This window comes from Balaenoptera acutorostrata, chromosome 10 (genome assembly GCF_949987535.1).
Source record: "Balaenoptera acutorostrata chromosome 10, mBalAcu1.1, whole genome shotgun sequence".
In the NCBI taxonomy this organism is placed as follows: Eukaryota; Metazoa; Chordata; class Mammalia; order Artiodactyla; family Balaenopteridae; genus Balaenoptera; species Balaenoptera acutorostrata.
In genome coordinates, this window is record NC_080073.1 from 24198001 (window position 1) to 24212580 (window position 14580).

Consider the following 14580-nt stretch of genomic DNA (forward strand, 5'->3'; position numbering starts at 1 on the left):
ACAGGCTCCAGACGCGCAGGCTCAGTAGTTGTGGCTCACGGGCCCAGCTGCTCCGTGGCATGTGGGATCTTCCCAGACCAGGGCTCGAACCCGTGTCCCCTGCATTAGCAGGCAGATTCTCAACCACTGCGCCACCAGGGAAGCCCCTAGCATACTTTTTTTTAAGAATGTTTCCCCCAGTATCGACACACAGATTCCATTACTCTCCTCTACCTTTTTCTATGTTGTAAAAGGATTACCTAAAATTCAGCTCATCTAGAGAAGGGGTTCACTCCCTGACTATTCATTCCTATACTTGCCAGCACTTGCACTATTGTTTTCAACTACTGATGAACTGCTTTACAAATGCATATACATGCCCTTCCACATATAAGTAACAGAAGCTCTCTGAGGGGAGAATCTTTGACCTCTTTTGTCTTATCCACACACTGCTAACTCCATAGCTCTGAACCCCGCATACAATAAACATTTTCAGGTGAGCTAAAACCACTGGATCACCACCTCAGCGACAATGTTTATCTCGCAACCACGGTGAACTTCTTTTAAGCTGCAATATACAAAGGAAATTTCCATAATCTGTTTTTTGCATTAAATATTTCATATTAAATTCCATGGTCTGCAGACCCTCTGTTCTAGGAAAGCAGGGCTAGGTTAAGAGCCAAATAATCTCGGTTCTCAGTTTACCTTCACCACAGACTAGCAGAGTCATCTTGGTAAGTCATTTCAGGTCTTGTATTTTATAGAAAAGTGCAAAGCGGATAACTCTCAAAGCAAAGATGCTTCATGTTTGGATAAAATAAAATACACAGCACCTTTTCTTTCTTCAAGTCAATGTCAAGATTATTTATACCATATGGCAATGTAATAGCAATAACAACAACAAAAAAATGAGTGGTCCAAATTATATAAGGAAATAATACTATCTCCTGAATCAAAGTTAGATGAAGAACTAAGCTTCTAACCCACTGACGTATACATATTAAAGGTACAGTAATTCAAGAGAAAATAGGTCATTCTTACAAAAATGGAAAGAAAAAAAGGATAAAAGATACATAAAAGTTTTAGAATGTTTTTAGTCCTCCCTATCAGTTTTTTTAAGAGATGATTTAGAGGGCTTCCCTGGTGGCACAGTGGTTGAGAATCTGCCTGCCAATGCAGGGGACACGGGGTCGAGCCCTGGTCTGGGAAGATCCCACATGCCACGGAGCAACTAGGCCCGTGAGCCACAACTACTGAGCCTGGGCATCTGGAGCCTGTGCTCCGCAACAAGAGAGGCCCGTGCACCGCAATGAAGAGGGGACCCCGCTTGCCGCAACTGGAGAAAGCCCTCGCACAGAAATGAAGACCCAACATAGCCATAAACAAATAAATAAAATTTAAAAAAAAAAAAAAAGAGATGATTTAGAAAGGAAAAAGATGGAAAACACATAAGTTTGGGGGCTTTTTATCAGTTCTATCAGTTAAAAAAAAGGGGAAATGTCTTAGAAAATCAAAACATCATCTTTCAAGACTGGGATGTTCAAAAATATGAACACAAATACCTGAGTAGGAAAAAACAAGCAAACAAAAAACACATTGTTTGGCACCTAACAAGGAACCAACTCAAATTTGTTCCAGATACAGACCCACGTCTATTAAAAAATAGACAAGAGACACTTCACCAAAGAACATCTAAGGATGGCAAATGAGCACATTCAACATCATTACCATACAGCCAACTGATTTTCTAGAAAGATGCAAAAGCATATCAATGGAGAAGAGATATTCTTTTCAACAAATGTTTTTGGAACAACTGATCATCCATGTGCAAAAAACAAACCTCAACCTAAACCCCACCCTTAAATAAAAATCAAAAAATGGATCGTAGATGTAAATGTCAAAGATAAAACTATAAAACTTTTAGAAGGAAACATGGGAGAAAACCTTAAGGACTTGGGGTTAGGCAGAGTTCTTAGACACGACACTCTAAGCACAATTCATAAAGGAAAAAGTTGATAAAATGGACTTTGCCAAAATTTTAAGGTTTTATAAACAGTACGTTTCAGAGAATGAAAATACAACCTAGAGATTATCAGAAAATAATTATCATGCAAATCACATTAGTGACAAAGGGCTAGCATCCCAAACATATAAAGAACTTTTGAAATATTAAAGTAAGAAACAACCTGATTAAAAAATAGACAAGAGACACTTCAACAAAGAACATCTAAGGATGGCAAATAAGCACGTTCAATATCATTACCATTCGGGAAGTGAAAATTAAAACCACTATGGGATATCATTACACACCTATTACAATGGCTAAAATAAAAAAATCCTGGGCTTCCCTGGTGGCGCAGTGGTTGAGAATCTGCCTGCCAATGCAGGGGACATGGGTTCGAGCCCTGGTCTGGGAAGATCCCACATGCCGCAGAGCAACTAGGCCCGTGAGCCACAACTACTGAGCCTGCGCGTCTGGAGCCTGTGCTCCGCAACAAGAGAGGAGGCCGCGATAGTGAGAGGCCCGCGCACCGCGATGAAGAGTGGCCCCCGCTTGCCACAACTAGAGAAAGCCCTCGCACAGAAACGAAGACCCAACACAGCCAAAAATAAATTAATTAATTAATTAATTTTAAAAACTTAAAAAAAAAAAATCCTACCAAAACCAAGTGGTGACAAAGATTTAGAGTATCCATTGCTGGTGGGATTGCAAAATTGTACAGCCAATGTATTATAGAAAAGAGTTTTGCAGTTTCTTATAAAGTCACCATACACTTACCATATGACCCAGCAATCCCATTCCTGACTATCTACCCTAGAGAAATGGAAATTTATGTTCACACAAAAACCTGTACATGAATATTTATAACAATTCTCTTCATAATGGCCCCAAACTGAAAAGAATTCAAGTGTCCTTCAATGGGTGAATGTATAGCAAACTGTGGTATATCCAAACAATGGAATAATTAAAAGAAACACACTATTGTTACACGCAACAACTGGGATGAATCTCAACAGCACTATGACGAGTGATAGGAACTAGCCTCAGAAGACGTTATATTACATGATTCCATTTAAATGACAGATCCGTTGTTGCCAGGGATTAGAAGTAGGGAAATGAGTATGACTACAAAGGGATAGCACAAGAGCTTAGGGGATGATGTGAATATTTTGTACCCCGATCATACTGCTGGTTATATTAATCTATACATGTTGTTAAAATGTATAGCTCTGTACACTAAAAAGAAGTCAATTTTACAGTATGATAACTTAAAAAACAAAATAAACAGTAATTACTTTTTGTTCTTGTCTGAGATAAATATAGGAAAATGGGAAGGAGGAAGAAAAGCAATGTATTTAATTTTTAAAAGCTTTTCTGGGATTTCCGTGGTGGTCCAGTGGCTAAGACTCTGCACTCCCAATTCAGGGGGCCTGGGTTCGACCCCTGGTCAGGGAACTAGATCCCACATGCATGCCGCAACTAAGAGTTCGCATGCTGCAACTAAAGATCCTGCAGGCCTCAACTAAGACCTGGCATGGCCAAATAAATAAAAAAATGAATATTTTTTAAAATAATAATAAAATAAAAGCTTTTCTGCCCAATAAAAGCCTACATGCAGTAATACAGCTAGAATCCAAATCTTAGTTTCTAAACACCACGCTCCACTAAAATGAATCAAGGGCTCCTTGGAGAAGTGGCTGATTACAGGATTGGGCAGGTAAAGTACAAAGACTGGGACACCTTGATATACCAATAAGGAAGTTCCCGAAGACTAACAGGGAAATGTGTAAGAACAGTAGGCTTGAAGAGGCTCCCACTGGCCAAATTTGGGGCAGTTTGAGCATCAAAAAGAGTCATAAATGGAAGTGGATTATGATTATTAAAAAAGAATCCACGACTGTGCTGATGGTTGCACATATCGGTGAATACACTAAAACCCACTGAATGGCTACTTTAAATCAGTGACTGTATGGTGCATGAATTATATCACAATGAAGCCATTTAAAAAAAAAGAAGAATCCATAAGTATATAGGGATACTAAAAAAGGGACCTGGGGTGGGGAGACATGGGGTGAGGAGGTGGTAAAGGAAGAAAGCTCTTCTTTACGGAAGAATGACAGCTAATAAATTCAAAGAAAAAGGACAGTATTAGGAAAATCAGCATTTTGCAACCACCAATGTAATAAACACTTCAGGCAAGAAGCATCCACAGATGTTAAAACTATTGGGTGAAAGATTATTGGGAAACAGGATAATCACATGGTCTCAGAATATTACCCCATAGATTACTTCTCAAAAACAAAGGAGAAATGAACCTCTGAAGTACAGAAAGCTAGGGAACACCAACGTAATCAAGTGATTAAACTCAGCTTCACCAAGTATGGGACACTATGTGACCCCTGGTACAATGCCACAAAAGTACCCAGCATCATCCACGCAATATCCATGCACACTCACAAAATTTAATATGTAATCTGAATATAATCATAAGGAAATCAGACAATCCAGATTATGGAACTGTTTATAGAACAACTCTGCCCTGGACTCTGAAAGAATGTCACTGCCATGCAGGGGAGAGAGTGGGGGAGGTTGGGGAAACCTAACAACCAAATGCAATGTGTGATCCTTGACTGGATCCTGGAGAGAGGAAAAAAAAAAGTTATAAAGCTTTTATTATTGGGACAATAGGAAAACTAATAAAACTGACCGTATATTAGATAATATGAATATATCAATGTTACTTTTCTTGGGAAGGATAATGGTATTGTAGTTATGACAGGAATGACTATTCTTAGGAGACACATGCTGAATATTTAGTGATGAACTATCCTGGGATGTGTGTGCTTCCTACTTAAAATGTTTCAGGAAAAAATACTGTAGCGAGAAAGACGGACAAAGCAGATGGGGCAAAATGTTAGTCAGTGAATTGTGGGAAAAGAATATATGTTTTAACTTGTCTCTAAGTGGAAATTTTTCAAAATAAAATGTTGGAGAGGGCTTCCCTGGTGGTGCAGTGGTTGGGAATCTGCCTGCCAATGCAGGGGACATGGGTTCGAGCCCTGGTCTGGGAAGATCCACATGCCACGGAGCAACTGGGCCCGTGAGCCACAATTGCTGAGCCTGCGCGTCTGGAGCCTGTGCTCCACAACAGGAGAGGCCGCGATGGTGAGAGGCCCGCGCACCGCGATGAAGAGTGGTCCCCGCTTGCCACAACTAGAGACAGCCCTCGCACAGAAACAAAGACCCAACACAGCCAAAAATAAAAATAAATTAATTAATTAAAATAAATAAATAAACAAATTTTAAAAAAAATGTTGGAGAGAGAGAAGAAAAGAAAAAGATGATACTATGCATTTTAAAGCCTACTTACTCACATTTCCAACAGAGAAAAGGAAATACATACACTGATATGAAAAGAGCGTAAGAGTTCAGTCAAAGAATTCAGAGCCCAACTCTGCCCTCTGCTAACTGTATTATTTTATGTAGATCAAGTTACTTACACCACTGAATGTCATTTTCTCATTGGTATTGAATAGGCAACTGTCTGTTAGTTCACAACACGGTTTACGAGATAGACGAACACTACAGATTGGCTGGGAATCATGACTAGATACGTAGGGGGTACGCACTTTTCAAGCATTCAGTTGACATTTATGATTCTTTGTAGGATTACTGTAAAGATTAAATGAAAAAACATATGAAAAGTACCTAGTCTGGTAAAGTGGTAGACTCTGGATAAATTCAATCTACTTCCTCCTTCAAATACAGAAAAATAAAGTGACAAGAAATTACTGAGAGGTTACTATGTACCAGACCCTTTGGTGCCTTCACTTAATCAAAACTAGTCCAAAACTTAATGATTCAAATGTGTTATCTACACAATTTTTTCAGACTGTTATTAAACATCCATAAGGAAGAAGAAAGAACCTTTGTAAACAGTTGCGTGAACCAGCAGATAAATCAGCAGAGAGTGTAACTTTCACAAGATCTTGGTTGCTCCACGTAGGACATATCACTGTCTCCTCTAAACACAGATATTATTGATATCTGCTCCCAGGCAAAAGGCATACTTAAAAGACATACTTAATTTACCCTCTGAAGAAAAGAAACTTCATCCCAAAGTGATTTTTAACTTGGTCATCACTCTATTTCCCAAAACAGAAGTATGGAATAATTTACAGATAAACAACAAGTAAAACTCATCACATGTATATCAAGATATAGGGGAACTTTATTAGAAAACTTGGTATCAGTTTATAAGCTTCCTACATACAAATTTCATCACTTATTTCCCAAATATAGTTAGGATACACACTAAACTGATAAGATCAGCATGCTTCTCTAAGAATCATAACTTATTAACATAATTCCCTCCTCTTTAAAAAAAAATCAATGAAACACAGTTGAGGCCAAAGAATTGTTATGAATGGTTATCATTAAGTGTTGTTAGTAAGAAATTTTTTAAGTTATATTAGGAACTAGAGAAAGCTAATTACTTGACCAAAAAAATCAGGATAAAATAAAGGCCTTCAAACAAAGGAGCTATATCCTTATATTTATTATGCCTTCCAATATTTTCATTAGATTAGGACAGTAAGGAACCAGAAGTGTAAGACTGTCAGAAGCAGAGCGGTGGTCCAACCCAGGCAGTCTGGCTGCCAAGCCCGTGGTCTGAACCAATGTGCTCTGACACCTCCAGGCAACAGCAAATCCAGCCCAGGAAAGCAGTGAGAAGTCCAGACACAGTGAATGGTCACGATGGATTAGAAGTGGAAGACGGAAGATTCCAAGATCCCCAACGGAGAAAAAAACAACAACAAAAAACCCACAGAACTACAAAAAACCATGATTTTGAGGCTGTCACACTAAATATGTGAAAAAGGCAAATAATGTACCCCCAAAAGGCAATTATAAACTCCAAAGGGAAAAAACATAAGAAAGTTCATGCCCCAAGTGTTCAGCAAATTAAAATATGGGACAAATTTTAGCAAGTGATGGAATGCAAGAAGAGAGTCTATTTGATTCCCATGTTGGAAACATCTCCTTCAGGGTAACACAGGAAGATGCGTTACCAACACAAAAGGAAGAATAATCCAGCACACTACATGGCCTAGTGATCATGCATGAAGTCTCAAATAATACACACACTAGTTCACTGGTGTTCAACTTTTAGAATCAACCCAGAAACGTCACGAAAGAAGTGACTGTGGGTGAAGGGCAGGATGAAACTGTCAGCCATCTTCATAATCTAGGATCAAAGTGCAGGTGAGAAAAAGTCAATCCAGAAAGTGGTACTTGAAGGTGAAAGAGGATATGGTGGCAAAAAGGAAGTAAGAGCCTCATCTTATAAAAAGAAAGAAGATGCTGGAAGTTTGTGGGATAAGAAATAAGGACTCAAATATATAACTTCATGTTTCTAAAATAACCAGAGGAATGAAACTTGTGTAACCGAAAAAGGTTGGGGAGGAGCATAATGCCGGCTCAATCACATCCTCCACTCCAAAGGCTCAGGAGGGTGTATCTAAACTGACAAATGAAGAAACAGATGTATAAACATATTATTCAGAAATATGGATGTAATAAGAAGAACTAAACATGGAAACAGCTAGAAGAGGTTACCTCTGGAGAGTGGGACTAGAACGAAGAGGGACAGGGCAGGAGACTTGCTTTTCAAGGTAAAATCTTATTTCTCTATTATGTGAATTGCTACCAATTATTACTTTGATAAAAAAATTTTAGGGACTTCCCTGGTGGCGCAGTGGTTGAGAATCCGCCTGCCAATGCAGGGGACACGGGTTCGAGCCCTGGTCTGGGAGGATCCCACATGCTGAGGAGCAACTAAGCCCATGTGCCACAACTACTGAGCCTGAGCTCTAGAGCCCGCAAGCCACAACTACTGAAGCCTGCCCGCCTAGAGCCCGTGCTCCACAACAACATAAGCCACCGCAATGAGAAGCCTGAGCACTGCAACGAAGAGTAGCCCCCGCTCACCACAACTAGAGAAAGCCTGCACAGCAATGAAGACCCAATGCAGGCAAAAATAAAAATAAATTTATTTTTTAAAAAAATTTTAATTAAGTTGTAAGTTTAAATTGTCATTATTTTAGAAAATCGTTTTAAAAATAAAGTATTTCATACAATGTCCAAATCTGGCATTCTTTTTTTTTTCCAGCTCTTTATTTTTATTTATTATTATTATTATTTCTGGCCACGCCGCGCGATTTGCAGGATCTTAGCTTAGTTCCCTGACCAGGGATTGAACCCGGGCCCCCCGCAGTGGAAGTGCGAAGTCCTAACCACTGGACCACCAGGGAATTCCCAGCTTTTTATTTTTAAAAATAAGTTATCCACTTTCTTAAAAGTTACTCAAACAATACAGGGAGTTCACATATACCCTACACCTAGCTTCCCTAATGTTAAGAACTTAACCAGAGTATGATTATCAAAACCAACTATTAGCATTGCTGCAATACTAACATCTAAATTATAGACCTTATTTGAATTTCCCCAGTTTTTCCCCCTAATATTCTTTTTCTCTTCCCAGGATCCCTCACTGCATTTGCTTGTTGTGTCTCCTTAGTCTACTCCTAGGTGTGACAATTCTTTTTTGTGACCTTGACAATTTTTGTACAATGTCCCTCAATTTGGGTATGTCAGATGTTTTATCATGATCAGAGATTATGTATTTTTTTGGCAAGAAAAACAAAGAAGTGATATTGTGCATCATATTGGGGGTGTATGATGTCAATATATCTTATTACTGGTGATACTACCCTTCATCACTTGAATAAAGTAGTGTCTGCCAGTTCTTCCAAATGTGAAATTACAGTTGTAATTGAAAAATAGCTTTAAAAAAATAGCTTGAGGGAAATACTTTAAGACTGTGATATTCATTTTTGGTACGTTAAATATGCCTATTGGTTCTTGTATTTGAGAGATGCATAATGAAGTACGTATGGATTAAATAAAATAATATTATTCAGGAACCTTGGATTGGAAAGTACTATTTATTAAGCTTTGTTTTTTTTATTTTTTAATTCGAACCACTTTTAAAAAGTGCCAAGCAATCAACTCAAGAGCTTCGAGGTTCAGGCACACTGAAGTTTCCGCCACCAACATTTAAAACACAGACAGTGTGTGCCCTCTAGTGTACCATTTCTATAAGGCAACCTTTGCATCAACAAATTCAGTAACAGAAAGCAGTGTTTTCACAAAGGAAAAGAAATACCCTCTCATCAATTTCTGCTTCTCCACTAGTCAACAAATTATCTGTTGATTATTTGGCTAAGTACCAAAACCATTTCAATGCCAAAGATCATCAACTCTTTCCCATCTATTGGGTTATTTCTCAGAACATATGCGAAAGCTCAGGAACCAAAGAGGACAGAAGGCTAAAATCAGTCAAAGCATTTTTAAGCAAACTTCACAAAGGCTAGAGGAAAGAAGATGTTGAAATCAATATCACTGCCTAATCCAGAAGCACAGTTAGTTCACTGTGTGCTGCCTATATAGATGGTTCCATTTCTATCATTTAGAATCCTCTAACACTCAGAAATTGTGCTCCACTTCAAGTTAACAGATGGGGTCCAAGTCTCACAGATATACTACCACTTTGTTTTCACACAATTTACTGAAAAACTCTGAGCACAATGAACAGTGAATTTATCTGCAAAACATGAGCAGGAAGCAAAGGGTAACCAGAAACACAGGCTTTAGAATCACATAGGCTGAGCCTCTGCTTCCAGACCTGCCATATACTACATATACTAACTAGCTTGCTTTTCCAAGCTCAGGCTACTGATCAATTTTAAAACAAACAAACAAAAAGGTTAATATCTTACAGTTTTATCTGAAGATTAGAAAAATGCAAGTAAAGTATTATACATGATCAGAATTCAAACTGTAACTGTTATCATTATATAACCCCAGGGTAATCTGCTACCAGATAGTAAAACCCATTTTCAACAGCTCTTTTAAATGACTCCCTGCAACCACAATCCTTTATTCATACATAAACATTCTAGATTTTACCTTCACATTTGGTTTTCTTAATACATATAGTTTCTTTCTTAATACCTCTTATAGGATGGTGTTTGCTCAGACGATAAGATAGTACACAATCCTAAGACTCTCAAGAGTGATTTTTACCCAGTGTTCATAGGACATAGCTTGCATGTAACTGATAAAAGATTTTCTTCATGAATAAGTTGTTTACTATTTTCATATGTCATTTCAAAAAGTGTTTTACATATATAAAATATTCATAGGAGCAATCCCTAACAAGAAATGACAAAATTAAAATAAGGGCTATTTGTGGAAGGCACAAGAATACCAGGAAATATGATAAGAAGAGACAAGGAGAAAATTAAGCTCACTGGAAGTGCAGAAAGTTGAGATGGCAGAAAACCACTAACTTGCCTGGGAATTAAGTGAGGACTGACTCCATAATTCTTGCCAAATGCATCTTAGGCCCGAGCATCTGTTGGAGATTTTAAATATCTAAGTACTTACAACTAGTCTACTTCTGAAAAGTGTGATTAAGTCCTTGGTTTGTTCATTAAATATTTTCTGAGTGTGCTGTATGTCAAGGAATCTTCTAGGTGTTGGATTAATAGAAGGGAACAAAACAGGCAAGAAGCACTTGCCCTCAAAGTGTGTATATTCTATCAGAGGAACGCAGGAAATAAATTTATAAACAAAAAGTGAAGATAATTTCAGATAATAGTACTTGCTAGGGTACCAAGTGAGCGATCGGGGTTTTGGCAGGTGTATGTTAGCTAGAGTGGTCAAAGTAGGCCCCTCAGAGAAGGGACATGTGAACTAACACCTGAATGATAAGAACAAATCATGCAAACATTTGGGATAAAAGGCACTTAAAAGCCATTGTTCTCCATGAATATCTCTATCTCCTTTTGTTTATGTCCTCTGATTAACTTTTCTTTTAATGTCATAGAGACTTCTAGTTGCTGAGAACTTATTTTCCCCAAACTCCTGGCACTAATGTCTACTTAAAGTTTCAAAAATGAGAAAGATATAAATATGGACTATGAATTTTAAACATATATTTTCCTCTCCCGAAAAATTTGTCTGCATATAAAATGCAAACTATATACCTCACCATGGGGGCTAATATCACGGGCTCTCAAGTCCTCAGCTTCCTCCCTTTACTGGATGTAATAAGACTCTGGACGAGGGACTTCCCTGGTGGTCCAGTGGTTAAGAATCCGCCTTGCAACGCAGGGGACGCCAGTTCAACCCCTGATCAGGAAACTACGATCCCACATGCCGCAGGACAACTAAGCCCACGCGCCACAACTAGAGGAAAGCCCGCACACCCCGCAATGAAAGATCCCACGTGCTGCAACCAAGACCTGATGCAGCCAATTAATTAATTAATTAATTGGCAGTGTATAAATGGAGAAATCGTTAAAAAAAAAAAAAAGAAAAAAAGACTCTGGACAAACCACAGCCTTACTAAGCCTCAGTTTCCACAAAGCAGGGATCATGTTTTGGGTTATGTGAAATAATGCATGCTAAGAACTTAGCACAGTGACTGAAACATTGTAAATATTTGGTAAGCATTAGCTATTATTTCAATTGTGATTTACATATTTTTTTAAGGAAAGTGTCTACATATAGTATATCAATACAGGTATTCTGAGATCTTTAAAATCAAAACAGTATAAAAAAGTAAGTAACTTTGAAATAAATTCCATTTTCAGAATAATGATTACAAAGAGACTGACAAATGATTTTTAAAGAAGAGCTTCCACACTGTTCCCACAAGGGCAAAGGTGGCGGGAAAAGAATAAGAACAGACATCAAAATTTACAGAGTAGAATTAAATGTCCAAATAATTGTAGTCTAGACAAGTGCTCTGGATATGAACAACAGGGTCCCCAACTATGGTGCTTAAGGCAGAGGTGTAGGAAATGGTTTCCTTTCGGAAGGAACTGAGGTTGAACTAGAAGGACTTGAACAGATAAAACACAGCAGACACTGTAGGGTGGTGACTCAGTAACTGCAGTCCCAAGTCCCTCTCTGCCAGCCTTTACCTACCACACTGAAAAGCTGCATACATATTCAACTTCTCAAGCCCCATGCAACTCAGGAGAGCTTTAGACACCTGGCCCAAGAAAGCTTTGTTTTCCAAGTAAACAGACTGACAGATAATGCCTCCTGCCTTTCCCACTTCTTCATACTTGGAAAGGGGCCATGATGCCAAAAAGTACAGCAGCCATTTTGTAACCATGAGTAATTTAGCCAGAGTATTAAGGTTCCCCAAGCAGAATGAAAGGGCCTGCATCTTCACACCCTCATTTAACCAGTACACCAGCCTTAGAGGGACCATCTCCAGATTTCCTGTTATAGAGTGAGGAAAAAAAAAAAAAATTCTAATACTAGACTGTATTTAGTTCAGCCACTGTAGTCAGATTTTGTTATTTACAGCCCATCTGCCATCTAAATTAACACACAAATATGAAGGGACAGGATATTTCACATGAGATGAAAAACACAAAGGAACATCCTAGACAAAGCTACTTTAACATCATGGTGTATGATGTTAACATCTAAAAAGAATTAAAAGACAGTTTCCACCTTTATCCAACAGCTTTCCTATACGTTTACACTGAAGATTCATGCTATTGATTTACTTCTCAGTAAACCCTACACACAGGAACTGGTATCTCTTCCAGACAACATAGCCAACACGCAACAATGGAAATATGTAGCCTTTTCAAAACTGTACAGTGCAAAATGAAATCTGTCCAAAGAATGAGAAAAGTAAATAGCAGCTGGTTTTATGTAAACAAAACATGAGAAAATATGCACTAAACGGCTAAAGCAATTTTTCCACATTAAGATAATTTTACTAAATTTTTCTTTCTAAAAATGTTTGTTTATTTAAGAGATGATGAAAAACTGTAGGCTAAAATCCATATTTGAGGAGTAATAATTTTATGTTCTTTGGATTAAAGAATGAAGTATTGTGCATTCCTCACAGACCATCTCTACAGTAAAGTTATAATAAAGTAAATGCGATTAGCTGACATTTTATAAACCGCTTGTGATTAAAGGCAATATTTCATTTTCATTTGTTTAATATTCCCATTAATAAGAATGTCTTATAACACATTTACTGAAAGCCTGAACAATAAAACAATGGACAAATTCCAAGAGCAAACAGATTTTTTTCTTTTCCCATGAAGCTAACATTATGGAATTTTAACAGATGTTCTATTTGGTCATAGTTAATAAAATGAATTATGTAGGATTAAAACAAGGTTCAATATGTTTGCATTGGACTTTAACTGAAAAATGATTTCACATTAAAAGTTTGGAAAGATTTACAACCTTTTTTTCCCTTTAGAGTGAATTACTAAGATATATGGAAAAAAAAGGGAATTAATTACTTTTCTAATGAAATCAGGCTTACAAAAACTATTTTTTCCAGGTTTAAGAAGATGGAAATCTCAGAAAAGGGTACACTCTTTGGTACTTCGTCACCTATCTAATGCGAATACCTTACAATGTAGCGTGTCAGAGGGCTGACCCCCACCCAGCATAACTCCAAACCCCGTAGAGCTCCCCCTGAACTTTGAAACGGTCACAGTGTCTAACAGCATCTGAACGAAAGACAATCAAACTTAAAGGAATGAAAAAAGCAACGAATATTTACTGAGCGCTGAGCTTGTGGAAGATGTTACTGCAGAGCCTGTGCATACTACAAAGAGGTCAAAACCCAATTACTGTCTTCAAGGGTAACACATACTGTCTGGGAAGAGCAGATGTAATTACACATAGACAGACAAAACTGAAATGAAAAGACAGGGGCTTCCCTAGTGGCGCAGTGGTTAAGAATGCACCTGCCAATGCAAGGGGACACTGGTTCGAGCCCTGGTCCAGGAAGATCCCACATGCCGCGGGGCAACTAAGCCCGTGCGCCACAACTACTGAGCCTGAGCTCTAGAGCCCACGAGCCACGATTACCGAGCCCGCGCGCCTAGAGCCCGTGCTCTGCAACCAGAAAAGCCACTGCTATGAGAAGCCCACGCACCGCAACAAAGAGTAGCTCCCGCCCCCGGCAACTAGAGATAGCCCGCATGCAGCAACGAAGACCCAACACAGCCAAAGTTAATTAATTAATTAATTTTTAAAAATGTAAAGACAAACCAAAAAAGAAAGGAAGAGATAATGCCAAGGAAACAATTTCATACAAAGACACACAAAGATACAGAGCATTGATACAAGCAGGAAAATTCTCATCAGAGAACACTTCTTTTTCTCTTCCATCATGAAAGCAGAAACTAGTACACAGGCTTAAGAATGGTAAATAAGTAATAATTCTAACTACAGTTGCATGAAAATATTTTCAACAGAAAACATTCAAGTATTGCAATCTTAAAAAGAAAGCCTTCCTCTAAGTGGGTAATCTTTTTTTTTTTTTTTTTTTTTTTTTTTTTTTTAAGGATTTTCTTTTTAATTAATTAATTTATTTATTTTTGTCTGTATTGGGTCTTCGGTTCGTGCGAGGGCTTTCTCCAGTTGCGGCAAGCGGGGGCCACTCTTCATCGCGGTGCGGGGACCGCTCTTCATCG

At 38.2% G+C, this 14580-nt stretch overlaps 1 protein-coding gene and 1 non-coding gene across 3 annotated transcripts in view; both read right to left on the reverse strand.

Moving 5' to 3' along the window:
- The window catches only part of SLC25A26 (solute carrier family 25 member 26), a 142218-nt gene that overhangs the window by 82339 nt on the left and 45299 nt on the right, over nucleotides 1-14580 (reverse strand). The window lies entirely within an intron of this gene.
- On the reverse strand, nucleotides 8223-8295 carry TRNAG-UCC (transfer RNA glycine (anticodon UCC)). Its single transcript has one exon. It is a non-coding gene; the product is annotated as a tRNA-Gly (tRNA).